This window comes from Acipenser ruthenus, chromosome 54 (genome assembly GCF_902713425.1).
Source record: "Acipenser ruthenus chromosome 54, fAciRut3.2 maternal haplotype, whole genome shotgun sequence".
Classification (NCBI taxonomy): Eukaryota; Metazoa; Chordata; class Actinopteri; order Acipenseriformes; family Acipenseridae; genus Acipenser; species Acipenser ruthenus.
The window spans coordinates 1,889,899-1,895,978 of record NC_081242.1 but is presented as its reverse complement, the minus strand read 5'-3'; positions in this window follow the sequence as shown (position 1 = coordinate 1,895,978).

Below are 6,080 nucleotides of genomic sequence, written 5' to 3'. Positions count from 1 at the left end.
AACCGGCCAGAGTTCAGACAAGGTACACCCCGTACTTTCTTGTTTGAGGGTCTACAATAGTAAGCTTTCAGGAGATCCTGGTTCCCAGTGGTTGATGCTGAGCTGGCTGGCATTCCCATGTTCTGCCTGCAGATGTCTTCAGGAATGAATATGGATGATATCTATGGTACAGTGCTTCGACCTGGATAATACTGTACACACTAAACCAATGTGCCACAGATGTGTATCTCCCAGGAAAAAATATATTATCTCACCCACACTTTCAGCAGCAGTTAAAATAACAGTACAATGTGAAAACTTACATACACACACCTTAAATGGAGTAAAATGTTTAGTTTATTTTACCTGGGGGGAAAGGTAAAAAAAAACTGTTAAGGGGCAGAAAGCAATATGAAATCAAATAAATATCTATGCAATACTCTTAACTGTTATCACACAATTTTTAATGTCCAACAAATTGCTCTATTTAGCTATTGTTATTTTACTACTCAAATTTAGTAACCCATGTGAAAACAAATGCAATTAATAACATTACTTAACCCTTAAGAATTTAAGATGTTCCAATTATGATTAGTTTCTTAATTCAGCCCAAAACAAATATAGCACTGTGATACTATAACATAAAAGCAAACTTTGTTTTTTTTCTTAACCCAGCTCTAATAGCAAATTCATTACAGTAGTTATTCATAATACTTGTTCACAGTATCCATAGACTAAAAAAATAATTAAACAAATACATCACAGCACATATAGCTTATATGGGACTATTCTTCAAGGTCGTCAGACCGGGATTATAAAAATAAACGTCTGTTGTCTGTCTTCTGTTTTGTAATCACCTCTACACCTGCACACTGCAAGCCACTTTGCCACAAGCCCATACTTTCCTTATGGTTATTTTCGTTTGTGCACATTCAAGATTTAATTTTGAACAGTGTTTAATGTACAAGCTCTATAGCTCTTCCTTGGATATTTTTACTCCAAAAATATGAAAAAACAAGAAGCAAAACGAGTTGTAGATTCCACTGATGTGATGAACTGTGACAGAAAGACAACGAGTCTTGGTGGTAAATCTCCCTCCCGACCTGTGAGGGCGCGAAGGAACAGAGTACCCTGGACTGCTTAGCCTGACACTTCGTTCCGAGGGTTAAAAGGAAGTTGGTCATTTAGAAAAGGGGTGGAGCTTCGGGACACTAACTCATTGACCCGGAAGGGAAATGATGTGGCAGCCGTGGATTGGAGGAGTGGCTGCAATCGTTTACCAAGGGGTCATGAGTGACGGTACAAATAGGGGTCAAAGCGAAGTAACCTGTTCCTTTGTTTTGGTTAATATAAAGTGACCCGGAAGGACCTGTGTTTGTGTGAAGTAATCATGAGTGTTTGTTTTGTACCGTCTATTTGTTACTTGTTACTAAATAGCTAACATGTTCCGGAGCTGTCGCCAGAGGCCAGCACAAACCCGGAACAGCACTGCACTCGTATCACAATAAACTGTATTTGTACCACAATCACTAATTCACACACTAAAGGGACTTGTGTATGTGTTTTGTGTTTAATGTGGGGATACAATAACGGGACTATTATTTCGGGACCAGCTTGGGGAATATAAACGTAAGTAATACACGCCGCTGTATTATTTACCAGCATTATTATTTACTGTTTGTTTTGCCATCAGGCACTGGACATAAAAGAAATAAAACCAACCTTTACACCTGGATTATAACTGTCTGTCTGTACTTTGATCACCTGCACCTGGACACTATCAACCACTTTGCCACACAAACCCAATAACGTTATTTGAAATTATCATTTTTTTTTTTACCCAGGAAGAAAACATCACAGCTGTTCCCTTTTTTTTTTTTTTCTTTTCTTGAATGGCGTCTTACATTTTACTAAAGCAGACTCTGGAGTTGAACTCACTCGGGTATTCTGGCAGGTTTTATGTAAGCAGACACACACACACGATCACAAGTCCAGAGTGAGTGTTAACGTGAAGTGGTGCAATAGAATTTATTAGTGCACAGTGGTGAAGTGTTGTGCGGGTTGGCGCTGGCCTTAAGCAACAGCTCCGGGTACATGTTAACAGTCTAATAACAACAAACAAGTATAATTAGACAAAAAGACCCTGAATGCAAGTCACATTTAACTGTTAATAAAAAAACAAAAACATGGTTAAGTTACCTTTGAATTTCTTGGTGACAGCTTGGAACACTGCATTACCGCACATGAAAGCATCTGAGTAAGTTACCAACTATATTACAAATGGAAAAACAAAATATGTACACACGTCTCGGACACTCCAAATTCACTTTTGCTTCAGCAAGCAAAATAACTTTTTTTTTAAAAAAAGCTGCCTCATAAAATGTGTGTGACGTTCACTGCATAGCCATTTTAATATAGTGGTACTGTATTGAGAGTAATGACTGTAGTGGGCATTGCTGTGTACAGTATCTCTCGTTCAGGCATGCCAGAATAACTAACTGATCTGGGCAAATGTTCCCCTAACTGAAAAACCCCAAATTCAAGTCATCCTTGAATCCAAGTCATTCCATCCCAAATTTAAACTTATTTTGGTTTAAATTTGATTAAAAACTGTAATTTTCTTGTTTAACTGGAATGCATTATGCTTAGATATACTGTATTGTCGATTGCCATCCTGGATTTATTTTGGAACCCCATCTGCTCATAAATCATTTTGGAACCCTTTGTAGAAAGAGGGGATTTAGTTGTTGAAGGCTATTGGTTAGACGGTGAAGGGGGTGTCCATATTGTCATGTACAGGTGTGTAACTTTTGCAAACGAATCAGCAATGGAGAATAACTATGTTATTAACATTAAAAATGTGTTTATTACAAGTGTGATTCATTTTTTTTTATTTTTTTTATAAAATTTAGTCGTTACCAGTTATTTAATTATTTTCTCCCCAATTTGGAAATAGCCAATTATTTTTAGGCTCAGCTCACTGCTACCATCCCTGCACTGACTGGGGAGGGCGAAGACGAACACACGCTGTCCTCCGAAGCGTGTGCCATCAGCCGATCTATTAGTGAAACCCATTCTGATAGAGTAAGAGAAGCACATACAAGATGTGCCAGGATGGTGTGGTGTGAACGTCTGCGTTTATTCCAAAATGTTAAACAATAAATCTGCCCCTCTACCAGCGATGGTATCAGCAGGTAGACTGTGGGTTCCAGTCCCAAATAATAAATCCCACACAGGTAATCCAGAGTGAATGAAATAGACGGATTTCAAGTGAAAGAATTAGGGAGGTGCGTGTGCAGACTGGGTGCAAAAATTGTCTTAAGAAAAAAAAATCCAGAGTTAAAGTTGGTACACAGTGTTTAAAATGTATTGTGATTTACTATAAATACATCACATTTTACATTTATTTATTTAAACCTGAATACGTATTACTAAAATAAATTTAAAAAATACACCATGCAAATTAAACGTTTAAACCAAGCAATTTGTTTTGATCCTGATAATAGTTACATTTGGGCAAATCTAAACAGAAATAAAACAAGAAATTCAATAATCGTCAGTGACTGGCTTTTAACTAAATGGAGATACAGTACTGTGATTAGTGTTCTTGTAACTCAACTTAATAGAAATACATACAGTAAAAAAACAAAACAAATGACCGAGGCCCAACTCCCGGCAGCAGCACGGATCTATTTTTTAACTGACCGAAAACCGTACTTATACCTGAAGAATCCGCTTGCTCATCTGTCCTTAGGACTACGGCTTGCGAAAACTGAGAATCCTGGTAACTTGGTTTTGTGGATGTAATTTAACCAGCAGTCGTCTTGTGTCCCTGTGTTTGACTGCCCTAACCACGCAAAATCCAGATGTTTATTAATAAATACATTATAAACTGGATGATATAGCACATGCTGTACAGAGCACGCAATTATAAGAATCTAGGCATAGGCTTTTAAAGCTTTCCTTGTGTACACGCTCGGTGTATTTATCAGGCCATTGTAAATTGGGCCACATTTGACAAATTTGTACATTGGTACTTGACCATTCATTCTGCAAAAGTGAATAAGTGTCTGGCAGCTGTTCACCAGCACTTTAAGGTAAGCTTTTAAACATAACAATAGCGATCCTTGATCAGTGTGAGTGTACATTGAACCTTGATGTTGTCTTCGTGAACGGCTTCGTCCATGTTCACAACAGTTAACGCTTTGCACCCAGTGTGCACGCGCATGCCTGTGACGTCAGCAATGTTTGTCAACTTTGAAATGGGTCTATTGTGCTCTCCAAAACTGTGCTGTGCCGTGAGGGTAGTGCTAAGGGGTTTGTGCTGGCTCCGTGGCTGCAGCTCCCGTCTGCTACTCCTCCTCTGCAATACAAGACAAACTAACAAAACAAAACAAACAGCTCTGGCTGGTCAGTACTTTCAGTGTAAGGGGCCATACTCGGGTAACTGCGTTCCCTTTGTACTATCAAACTCCTCCCTGTGATCAGCCCAGCGACACGGTCTATCCAATCACTGCATGCCCCGCAGCTGACCACAATGGAGTTGTTTAGTAAACTTGCAGCTACACTCCCTCCCATCAGCCCATCTATGGGACCAACCAACTATTTCTGCTATGGGAAAGCATACTACCCCCCTTACACAGGGCCCTTTCTGGTCAGGAGGGAGATTTGCAGCTCAGATTCCTTCTCTCTCGGTCACAAATGGGTATTATTATTATTATTTATTTCTTAGCAGACGCCCTTATCCAGGGCGACTTACAATTGTTACAAGATATCACATTATTTTTACATACAATTACCCATTTATACAGTTGGGTTTTTACTGGAGTAATCTAGGTATAGTACCTTGCTCAAGGGTACAGCAGCAGTGTCCCCTACCAGGGATTAAACCCACGACCCTCCGGTCAAGAGTCCAGAGCCCTGACCACTACTCCACACTGCTGCCAGCACCTTTGATTTTTGAAAGTTAAAACAATTCAAATCACATAATCAGTTATACATTAAAAGAAAGAGGGGAGCTATTTATACAAAAGTGGTTCAGTGTTCCCTGAGCCGTTCTGAGCATTCCAACTGAATTAAAAGAAACATGAAAAGGGACCTGTTGCAAAAACCAGAATACATGCTGCTCCTCGGTTTGATATCCCAGCTACATCCTCATGTTACAAATTCAACTGCTGTCATTCAAAAGCATTTTAAGACTACTTCAATGGCACTGAACACAGTGGCCCTGCAATGCCAATGCCCTGGTTCAACACATCTCCCCAATTCTCTTGTGTGTTCCTGATAAAGAAAACCCTCCAGAGCCCTTCAACTCAACTGAAAATCAGGTAAATCCAAGAGAAACCCACGTTTCGAACATCGAAACTACCTCGGCAACAGGCTCTGCATTTGATCTTCCATGAGGGAGTCACCGCAAACATCTATAAATCGGCCACGCGAAAACTCTCCCATCCACAGATGAAGATGCTTTGTAATACACTCTGATTCTGACTGAAGGTAAGCCACTTCACACAAAAAGGTACACAGAAATGTTAGCAAACACAAGCACCCTCGGAACAAACTGGTTAACATACAAATGGCAAAGAAGTAGATAAAAAAAAAAAATAACATTAGAATGACCGTGTTTTATAGGCATACCTAGAACGACCAAGACCGGTCCTTTAGACCAGCGTATTAAAAACAAAATAAATACTATAATGAAGACAAACAATCGCATATAAGTCATAATTTTGTTCAGGCATGTCTTATTAAACATCGGCACAACCAAAATATTGTAAATAAATGAGCATTTCAACATAAATAGGCTTTATAATATGAAAGACAGGAAATGCAAAAACTTACCAAGTGTAGCCAACTTCGGTTGCACTACAATGACTACACCTCATAAAAACGCACACTCCACACTTCACAGCTGGTTCTCTGGTTTTATTAGTTGTAACAGTTCAGTTCGCGTCATGGCCACAGGAGTTCTGGGCGAGTCAGCTGGTGTTATTTTCAGGTACACTGTAACAAGTGCTACGCAGCGCACTGCGCTTGCTCAAGCTGCCTGAACAATGCCTAAACAACTTCCGCTAAGAAAGCAGGGAAGCGCTCATTCAAAT